This window comes from Protopterus annectens, chromosome 3.part0, assembly GCF_019279795.1.
Source record: "Protopterus annectens isolate FY-2018-M chromosome 3.part0, PAN1.0, whole genome shotgun sequence".
Classification (NCBI taxonomy): domain Eukaryota; kingdom Metazoa; phylum Chordata; order Ceratodontiformes; family Protopteridae; genus Protopterus; species Protopterus annectens.
Genome location: NC_056731.1, coordinates 1,105,451,809 through 1,105,463,180, shown reverse-complemented (window position 1 = coordinate 1,105,463,180; position 11,372 = coordinate 1,105,451,809). Strand labels below are relative to the sequence as shown.

Below are 11,372 nucleotides of genomic sequence, written 5' to 3'. Positions count from 1 at the left end.
GCTGCTAAACAGAGCTTTTTTTTTTTTTTTTAAGAATGTGGTCCAAGGACATACCATTAAGATTATGAACTAATCAGCCTCATCTTGTAATCCACAGTATGATTCCCTCAGTCTTAATATGCTTACTCTATGAGTGAGCAAACTAAACTGGTATTTTTACAGAAGAGCAAAACTTGAAACTAAGTCCCATCTGTTTGAAAATTAAATTTTGATATTTAAAAGCAAATGTGAAAGTGTTTTTAAAGGGGAATTTTGCCATCCTGTTCCCCTCCTCGAGGACTGCATATTCTTCACTTAAGATACTTCAACTTTCAAAAGGCACACAGCTCCTGACCCGTTCTCTAGAGTTGCCCATGGAAAAGAACCCTTGTGAAAAGAGGGGTCATCTGGCTTACGACCAAAGCTAAACAAATAGAACAAATGGTCACAAAGCAGGATGAGCGTATAGTTCTCAAACTGTTTTCATTTAAGACTGAGAGCAAAGTAAAAGTTGCCATGTATCAATCCTTCAGGTGAAGGACCCTTTTTAAATATTGATTTAAATATTGGCAGTATTCACAGTGAAGGCTGATAGAAAACAGTGACTTAGATTAATATGTATTTTAACACTTAGAAGTTTATAACTAATGTATGACAGTATTTGGTGAATGTAACCATGTTTGTTTTGCCATAAAATCATAGGTCTTGCTAGGAAAAGAACTAAATCTTGACAAAAAGTCATGGTGTAGTCAATGTGTGTGTACCCATTTCCTCATTTTAGAAATGACTTTGTGGTGTGTAAGAGGAACACATGGCTGGCTCACTGTACCATCTTACTGTGAGGCCTTTTTTTTCAGCCAATGACCTCCTTCCCTTCTCCAGGAAAACACTTCCCTGCAGCAGACAAAAGATCTGGGGACTGAAATGTATTATGCAAATCGTTCTTATTGAAAACCTGCTTGATGCCCGTCAGCTTGCCCATGTGTACAATGTCTCTGGTGGGTAGCTCTCTTATTTTTGCTTGCTAGTCAAGACAAACAAGACAGCCTAAGTTTTTAACATGTGAACTAAAGCAATGAATGGGAAATGGTAGTGTACCAGAGTTTATTTACTGGATAGTACTAGGCTTCTTAACTCTGCTTGTTGCCATACAAAGGTGTGCTGTGATCATATAATATTTGTGAAAAGATGGAGGATTTAGAAGTAACACCATGTTTGTAAAGTAGGCTACAGATGTAGATCTACCATAATATAACTAAACAAATCATACTTAACCTGACAGAGGAGAGACCATGATCCAGAAACTAGCTCTCCCAGGGGAGATTTCTCCATTGAAATTTGAAGGGGTGCGAGCAACGGAACATTAAAAAGACATGCAGGTAGGCGCATGAATGCGTGTGTGCCTTCTCTGAAGGTTGGGCGCTGGGCTGACAACTCAACACTGTAAAAATCCACAGCCAATCATAAGCGGACCGGAGATCCACTGTGGCAACCCCTAACCGGGAAAAGCCGAAAGACTCCTGTTATTTCCCCAAATGCTGGAAACTTATCTGCATAATTTATGGTAGAGGGGGACTGCATTTGTGCTGTCCTCTGGATAACTCATTAAAATACTTTTTGAATATTGATAGGACTAGTCTCTAGTCACTCTGTAGTGGTGTTATTATACTCTTCCTGTTCTGTGTCAGTTTTCTGTCCCGTCACAAATACATGCCAGTTAATTGATTACACTGTAACTGTCCATAAATATTTTCAGTATGTATTGTGTATGTACCTTTAATCTTTTGGCCTAGGTCAGAAAGGGGAGAAAACAAATTGCCAACTCACTTGCGTGGATAATAAAACTAAATTAAAAGCCAAGATTTCATTAAAAAGCCTTCAAAAAGGTGCATTGAAGTCTGTCGCAACTATCACTGTTAGTCTTGCAGTTCCTAATAAAAACAGGAGATTATCAAAATTTAGACAATGTAACAAATTGCTTTAACAGAAGAGTGTGCATCAGTTAGGGATTGTGTCTTACAAAGACAGGTAACACAGTAAATCAGGAAATGCACACTTGTACTCAATTAGCTTTGAAACACAAATAGAAATGTTTATCAAGGAATAATGATCTATAATGCCGCGGTGGTACGGCAGTAGCATTGTTACCTCACAGCAAGAGGTTCTCCCGTTCGATTCTCGGCGTGGCTTGGGAGTGTCTTCTGTGTGGAGTCTGCATGTCCTCCCCGCATTTGGGTAGCGTTCGAAAGACATGCATGTGTAAATGGGCGTGCCTTCGTTGAAGGTTGGGCGTCGAGCTGGCACCTCAGTGTTTCATAAAAATCTACTGCCAATCATTAGCAGACCAGAGTTCAGCTGTGGCGACCCCTTACCGGGAAAAAGCCGAAAAACAAACAACAACAATTCATCTTGATCTATCCAATGACAAGGCAACAACAAGTATGTTTGTGTTTTGATGTTGATTTAGATCTGAGCTCATTAGGTCCAAAAATGTTTTAAAATCTAAGAAATGCATAACCGATTCAGGTATTACAAGAGCCTATAGACCAGGACTGCCCTACCTTTTGACTCAGGGCTCACTTATCACACTTTGCAAGGTTTAGAGGGACATTACTGTGTCCAACATGTCTGTCTATTCTAAACAAGTTGTTGCATGACATACTGAGAGCCAGATAAAGTGCTTTGGCGGTTCCAGTTGTGGTCCTAGTCCCATTTGTTGAGAGCCCCTGCTCTAGACTAAAAAGCTATGCACTTTTATTCAGAAATTGTTAAAACTACATAGCATACATGATACTTCAGACAGTGAAGCATGCATATTAACCAAACACAAAACTTACAATGTAGAGAAAAACAATTCAAGAATCAGCAGAAGCCCTTAATATGCATGATATAAGATAAAGATGGAAAAGTTAATTTTACTGATGCTGCTAGTGAAATTAAAGGGAAAACGCCAGCTTCTTTCACAATGTTTAGAAGGTCACATGATGTTATAATTTGCAAAACTTCTAGTGTATTTTCCCACAGAACAGTTTTAAGCATGCTCCCTCTCAGAGTGAATTAGTTTCACTGGTGGATGGCTGTAAACAGGAGCTATAAAACCAGTTCCATGAGACAGTGCATTTAATGCCCCGCTGCCATGAGGCAGTTTTAGTATGTTAGTGACAGTTGCAGGTCTGTGTAACAATTTTATTCAAGGTGAAGTTCTGCTTTGTTGAAACCCACATATTTTGAAGTTTTCTGGGAGGTATGTGATGGTAATATGTAATGATGCAATTCATAAAATTCTATGGTTTGTTTCTGTACTTTTTTGTAATGGTGATGGCAACATACTAAATTTTTCCCTGCACAGTTTATCTATTACTGTTGAAGGTACATCTGGTGTTTCTAAATTGTTATCCATTGCAGCAATGTTTTGTTTTTCGTAATGCTGCAGGTGTGATAGTAAATCATATGTTGTCTGAACCACAGGCCATGCCTGCTGAACCTGGTGGACTTCTTTGAGAAGGTCACCAAAGCAATGGACAAGGGCAAAATGGCTCACGCTGGCTACCTTCACTTGGACAAGGCATTAGACACAAAAGCCCACTTGGGAATTGTTGACAAACTCAAGAGGTTAGGTTATAAACCCTTATGTCCCCTAGTGGTTAGTCCTCTGGCTCACAGACAGGACCCAGGAAGTTAGAACTGGAGAATCCACCTGTACAAAGAGGCCAGTCACAAGTGGAGCCCCTCAGGAATCTGTCCAGGGACTGCTGCTTTTTGGCATCTACTTCTCTGAAGTCGAGGCCAAAGTCAAGGGCCTCTGGTTGACTAAATTTGCAGATGACTGCAAATTAGGAGCAGACATCGACTCCCCCACTGATACTAATGTTCTCCTGGAAGGGCTGACGCAGAAAATAACTTGTGTCAGAGCGATGGACTAAAACTAAATGCCAAAAATGCATAATGGTATCCTTTGGGAAGTTGTCCAACCCTGGTAACTATCATATTAACAACACAACCCTAAGAGTCGACCCATTAGTCAGCGACTTGGGGACATGTAGACAGTAATCTAACCTTTGACCATCACATGTCAGTAGTAGTGAAGAAATCATTCTGTGTTATGCAACTCAAAGGTATGGCATCTAGGTCCAAGAAGGTCATTGTTCACTATATTCAGCATTCATCACACCTATCACTGAGTGCAATATCTACTTTGGTATATAACTAACCAGACACATCCAACAATTGGAATGCCCACAGATGCTACTCACTAAAAGACTACAGGATATAAGTAGCCTGTCTTATGCAGGCCACCAGGTTGTTGAGGAGAGATCTATGTCTGGTATACAAGGCATTATCAGACCCCACCCTGATATCCTTCAAACAAACACCACCAGAATTGGGATAAAACATTTAGTTACTGCATCTATCCATTAGTAGTACAACGGGTAGTCCTGGCATATTTTCTGTTTGCTGTCCATACATCCATGTTGTGATTGGATATGGACAGGGATTAACTTTTTTATATGGATGGAAAGGCTATTCCAGAGCAGAGGTATCCTCTGTGACATGTATCTCTCCCTACAAACCATTCTGTTGATGTTGCAGAAGAGATTTAGATCCATAGACTGAATATTTATGATGCCATTTGATTTGCTGATGTGCAGTAAATTCATCAGTATGGTTCAAAGGATGCCTTGTATGCCAGACACATGTCACCTCTTGGCAGTCTGTAGGGTATCGAACATAGTGACATGACTTTGAGTCAGTCAATGTAGGACATGCTGTTAAGGCCTTGTATCCTTTTAGTACGGTATCTCTGTGGGCATTCCAATTGTTGCATTGTCTTGACAGATATATGCCAAAGTGGGTGACTATACTCAATAGGTGGCCTAGTGAGGGCTGAGTAAAGGGAGTCAATGACATCCCGCAATCTAGGCACAATCCCATTATTTATAAGTTGTGCAGTGTAGAAGGACTTTCTTAGTACAATGGACACATGTTGGTCAAAAGGTAGGTTGCTCTCCACATAAGTTTCCAAATCCTGAACAACTAGGTCAACTCTTAGGGGCATATTATCAATGTGGTAGTTCCTTAGGGTAGATGACTTCCCAAAGGATACAGTAATGCATTTTTTTTGGCATTTTGTTTCAGTCCATAATTTTGACACCGGTTATTTATTTGAGCCTAGCCTTCTTTGCAGGATGGCTAAGTCATTGGGGATTCCGTGATTGCCCCTAGCTTTTAGTCATCTGCAAACTTTGTCAGCCAAAGTCCTTTGATATTGCCTTTTACTTCAAAAAAGTAGATGCTGAACTAGAAAGGTGCTAGTACAGAATCCTTGGGGACTCCACTGGTAACTGGTCTCCTTATTGAAGTAAATTCCAATATTTAAATTTCCTGAGTCCCATTTGTGAGCCAGATGGCAATCCATCAGGTGACATAATGATTTATTCCCGGTTTATTTAGCTTTTCTATTATGCATGAGTAGGGAATTGTGTCAAAGGCTTTGGTCAGGTCAAGGTATGCAGTGTGTACCATTTTGCCTTCATCCATTGTTTTGATGAGCTTTTCAAAAACAGCTCACCAGGATGAATGAACATGACCTGTCCTTGACGATTCCAAACTGAGACAGCCCAGTGTCTGGAGGTTTCCTGTATCCTGATTGATTGGTTCCATGATAAGTGTTTCCATGGCTTTGCATATGAGGCTGTTCAGTCTTATGGGTCTGTGAATGCCTGGCTCCTTGGAAAGTTCTCCCTTATACAGGAGAATGACTGTAGCTGACCTCCATTCTATTGGTACAATACATGTATGGAGGTTGAAGTTGAACAGTGATGTTAGGTGTGTGGCTAAATCCAGGGATATTGTCAGGACCCATCGATGCAGTATTTTTAGGTTTTGGTAACACTTTTAAGACTTGGTCTTGTGTGATAGCTGGACGTGAGCCAGTTTGAGGTATATCTTGATGAATAGATGGAGAGGAGAGAGGAATAAAGTTTAAGCTACATTTTTTGGCCTAACCTATGTTTGCTATATATTCAGCCTCAGTTTAGGTAACATTGTTCACTATCAGCGCAGCACTTTGCTGCTTCGTGATTTTGAGATTATGAACAACTAAAAATGCCTTATGATTGTCTTTGGGCAACTATTTTAACCTGACACTTTGCTTTGGTGGATTTTATTAAGTTCCAGAGTTGTTTGTTTATTTCAGTGACAAGAGATCTAATATTCTGGGAATTATGCTTCTTTCTTTTGGTCAGAATTATTTTCTTTTTATTATAAAGCGTGTTGATATTATGGTTCCACCATGTGGGGTGTGTTTCTGGGGTTTGCCCTCTTCGTGTTCTTATGGGGTAGAACGGCATCTATGCAGCTGTTTATTTGCTGGTATAGTGTGGTGGGGCACATTTCTGAGCATTCAGTGGAGTTCACTGGGTTTGATGGGGGTGTGAAGCCTTTCTATGTATCACTTAGGAGTAGGTAGTTTGTCTTAAAGAAATTTCCAAAGGTGCATTGGGTGGATGGGATCTCTGGTTTCAGTTTTATTTTGAAAGAGACTGTTTTGAGGTTAGACCTAACAAGTGATGACGATATGCAATGGATGCTGCAAGATGTTCCTATATTAGTACAAACAAGATCCAAGATGTTACTCTCCTTAGTGGATACTGTGACTAATTGTTCAATGTCATTTGTGTTGACCAAGTCCAGGAATTTGTGTCCTTGTGCACTTGTGATGAGGTAAGTCTCCTTAGTCTATAGTGGGATATTTTAGATCACCTACAAAGTAGTATTGGGTTGAATACTGAGTCATTCTAGTCCTTGTAGATAGGCGTTGTGACTTTTTTGTGTCATACAGGATATTTCTGATAGTTATTTGGACATGAAAAAGCTATAGTTCATCATGCTGCTTTACCAGCCTTGATGTGAGTCTCTACTGGATGAAGACAGAGACACCTCCACCTTTTGTCTCCTCCTGCACAGTAGCTCGTCTGAACATATGGAAGGAGTTACAGCCCTGCACACAACCGCAGTGCTGTACTGTGTTTTAAGCAATGTCTCAGTCACTCACTATAGAGATGTCAGTGTCCTCCAGGATGAGAAGGGCTTGTAGGCACTATGGGGTGGACAATATCTTTGCCAATAATCAAAACCCTAGAGAGGACTGATGCAGGCCATCCCTGGCAAAGCAGTGTGTTGTCTGTTGACCCTATCCTCCCAGGCTGACAAATATTGGACTCCATTTGCATGACAACAAATGTCAATTATTGAAGTCAGTTGTTTTTTTTGCTGATGTTGTGGCGTCATCCTTCGAGAGAAAAGAATGCTGCAAAATGCTAGGCTCGTACCTGCCTTGGAAACAAAACACTGTAGGCCATCCTTATATGATTTGGGGGGGTATTTTTATTTTTATTTTTATTTTACATTTTTATTTTTATTTTACATTTGTTGACCGGGCTAGTCTAGCTGGATACATGTCCATTTTCAGTAGAGGCCCGAGGAGTTAAGCTCCAGAGTTAAGAAGTACATTTACTATATTACAAGAAAGTAAGGGAAAACAATATGCAAAGAGTACATACAAAAGTGAGCCAAAAAAAAAGAAAAAAATTACAAGTAAGGTTATCCAGTTAACAATATAAAAGATTAATATAAAAAAAAATGTTTAGTTTGAAGAGGAGGTTAAAAGGGAGAGTGTGTAAGATAAAGGATGAAAGGGAATTGTCTGAAGGCATAGAGTGTTAGTCAGGATTAGTGCAGGGGCACATCCATTGAGATTTGAGGTGGAGTTTAATTTTCTTTTTGAAGAGAGATTTTGAGGGAATAGTGGTAAGTTCAGAGGGGAGCAGATTCCAATGTTTTCCAACAGTGTTGGAAAAGAGGGAATCACCAGCTTTGTTGTTTGATTTGTCAATATTTACAAGAAATTTGTGTGCAGATCTTAGGGATTTTAGGTTATGGTAGGGGTGGATAAGGGTAGATAGTATAGGTGTTTTGTCAGGTTGATGCAGAATTTGATGGGCAATGGTTAATTGGTTGATTTTAAGCTGGTTCTGAAATTCAAGCCAGCCTAGTAGTTTTAGATTGATACAATGGTGGGTTTTGAATGGGTTGCCTGTAGCAAATCTTGCTATATTGTGGTAAGAGTGCTCTAATTTAAGAAGATTTTTTTTGATAGGTTTGTTAATATGGGGGAGGCATAGAGGAGGGGAGAGATAAGGTGGGTTTGAGCAATAGTAATTCTAGAGTCAGGAGTGAGGAAAGGTTTGATTCGGTAGAGAGAGCCTATTTTTTGTTAGTATTTTTCAAGGTGTTGTTTATATGTGTATCAAAGTTAAGGTTGTTATCTATGGTAATTCCTAATAGTTTAGTCGTGAGGTCTTGAGATATAGGTGTGCCATTTTTAGAAGATATTGTAAAGTCTATATGAGGAGATTTACTGGAGGGTGTAAAGAGGAGGAGTTTAGTTTTTTGGGGGTTAAGTTGGAGACAGCATTGAGAAAACCATTCTTCAACGGAGTGAAATATGTGTTGTGTAAGGGAGTGAAGATTAGGTACTGTTGTGGCTGAGCAAATGAGTGTGGAATCATCTGCGTATTGAATGCATGTAGCTTCTGGAACTATGTGGTGGAGGTTGTTGATAAACAAAGAAAACAGAAGGGGACCTAATATAGACCCTTGGGGAACACCAATGGTAACAGGAAGCTGTGAAGATAGGGAGGTTTTCCAGAGAACTGCTTGGTGTCTGTCATTTAAGTAGGATTTGAACCAGTTTATGGGTTGGGTTTCTAGTGACATAGATTGGAGGATATTTATGAGTATTTGGTGGTTAACCATGTCAAAAGCTTTTGAGAGGTCTAGGAAGAGAGCTGAGGAAAGTGTGTTGTGGTTACGATTTTTGTTGATGGTGTCTGTAAAGGAGAGGAGGGCGGTGGTGGTACTATGGGAAGGTCTGAAGCCATGCTGGGTATTAGAAAGTAAGTTGTATTTGAGAAGATGGTTCAGCAGTTGCTTGTGTATACATCTTTCCATGATTTTTGATAAGGGAGAGAGCAGGGCTATAGGTCGGTAGTTTGAAAATTCAGTAGAATTTCCACCCTTGTGAAGTGGGATGATGTGAGATATTTTCCAGAGTTTTGGGACATATCCCTCTGCGATGGTTCTGTTTATGAGTGTGGAAATTGGGTAGGCTATGGAACTGTCTGCTAATTGCAAGTATTCTGCGGGTAATAAGTCAGCAGAGGGGGTACAAGGTTTGAGTTTTTTGATAAGGGAGAGTATGTAGGTTGTGGAGACAGATTGGAAGAGAAAAGGGGGAGGTGGCTTTAAGTCATATTTAGATATAACTGTGTCATTTGTAGAGAGTTGACTAGCTAGAATATGAATTGTGTTTGTAAAGAAGGAGTTAAAGTCGTTGGCAATTTGGTGCATTGTGCATATATTTGGTCGCAGTCTCTTTCCCCATACTCCAGAAATTCGCTGTACAGCTCCACCTGTATGTGAAACTCTATATTATATGCACTTTAGTTCCCACTAGTCACTGCCTGCATTGCCTAGTCCTACAGACTGGTGGAAATTCTCTCTTGCTGAGAAACCCACTAAGTTTAATGAACAGCTTTCATTCCCGCACCTCCACTTACACTGTGAAACTGGTAATACATTATCTTTTGTATGCTATGGAATCAGTTCCATAATAGTAGAAGAGCTGCACCGAGGCAAGCATTATGTAAAGTTGAGGAAAATGAAAACAAACACAAGCATGTTGTGCAGAGTTTTGTGAATCATCCCCCCTTTGTAGATTGTGACAGAAATCCTGTTTTGTTAAAGGCCTAACACTACATTTCAGTAACACAGTCCGAAAGCATGATGCCGTTGTATGTGTGAGCATAACAATGCACTCATGAAAGAAATTTCTGTGTCATAAATGCATTGCTGTCTCTGATATTTAGATGTTACTGTATGGATGGCTGGTCATTTAAACAGAATGGTAGAGTCGCAATACCTGTTGCTGAGGTAGAGAGTACACTATAGATTTGCAGTATTGGCATAGTGTCAGGTAGTCTGTGGATTTCTGTGCCCCAATATGATGTCATCCTGTAAGCAGAGCTGGGATTTAGGATCAAAGTAGCACTGCAGGGTGGTGAAGTTGCTCCACAGTGCTAACCTGATCATTTTGTATTGTAGCCCTGTATGCATGGTCGCAACATGACAGATAACACAGTTACAATGTAGTGTATCATATACACATTTTGGTCAAGCAACCATTCAGAGCCCTCTAGGATCAAAATATAGGATGAGTATCAGCTGTTAATTCTGAGTTTACTAAGCAGTCCTCACAAATCAAGCAGAGCAGTGATTGGGGACTGGGGTGATACTAGTAGTTACACTATTATCTTTTCACTGCAGGAAGTAAGATTTAGTTTAGGGATTCAGACATGTTTTTTGTTAAAACCAGTTCCACTGCCATTTTTGTCAGCTAGATGTTCTCCTGAGGGGTAATACAATAACCTAAATGAAGGCAGGAAAAACCATACTGCTGTCATATTACTGAATGATGTTACAGCATCCTAAACTTCATATTTTACGTGACGAAATAGAAGAGGATCAGATGTCTGGTTATGTTGCTGAAACACAGCTTGTCATAGAGGAAACTGTCCACTTTTATTCTTGCCTGTGACCCCGCATATATCCTCCTAATTAATTTTATTATTCTATCAGGAAATGTAAATGTAGCCATTGCCTTCTCAGAAAATCCCAACTGACTATCAAATGCCTTCTCTGCATCAAGACCCACCAAGAAAAGTGGCATTTCTTACACTCTGCATTCCTCTGGATCATCATCATCCTGTTAATGTCACATTTGCTTGTCCTCCAAAAACATGTTGGTGTGTGTGTGTGTGTGTGTGTGTGTGTGTGTGTGTGTGTGTGTGTGTGTGTGTGTGTGTGTGTGTATGTATATATCTATATATATACACACACACACACACACACACACACACATATATATATATATATATATATATATATATCACTTTTGACAACACCTTTGCCATTCTTCCATCTAGTATTATAGATACAATCACTTTATAATCTTGGTTTAAAATTGAAATTAGTCTGTATGAAGCTAGGCCTGAGGGGTTTCTTCCAAGGTGCTTTAGCTGGACCTTCTTTTAAAATATTGTTAAACAAAACCTTCCAGATCTTAAATAATTTTTCCCCTCCTAACTTCCATAGGTGTATCATCTGTTTCTGCAGACGTTTCTCTTATCTGTTCCTGTATTGACTATTACGTTTTGAAACTCGTTCTTCTGTAACATTGACATAATTAAGTATTTCAACAGCATTTCCATTTGTATCTTTTGTTGGTTCCCCATCCCTCAACCTTCTATAAGTTTTAATGGAATTTCTGAAAT

General features: G+C 39.7%; 1 pseudogene; it reads left to right on the top strand.

Annotated features, from left to right (window-relative positions):
- Nucleotides 1–1,459: 1,459 nt before the first annotated feature.
- Nucleotides 1,460–1,575, top strand: LOC122797436 (annotated as a pseudogene).
- The last annotated feature ends 9,797 nt before the right edge of the window (nucleotides 1,576–11,372 follow it).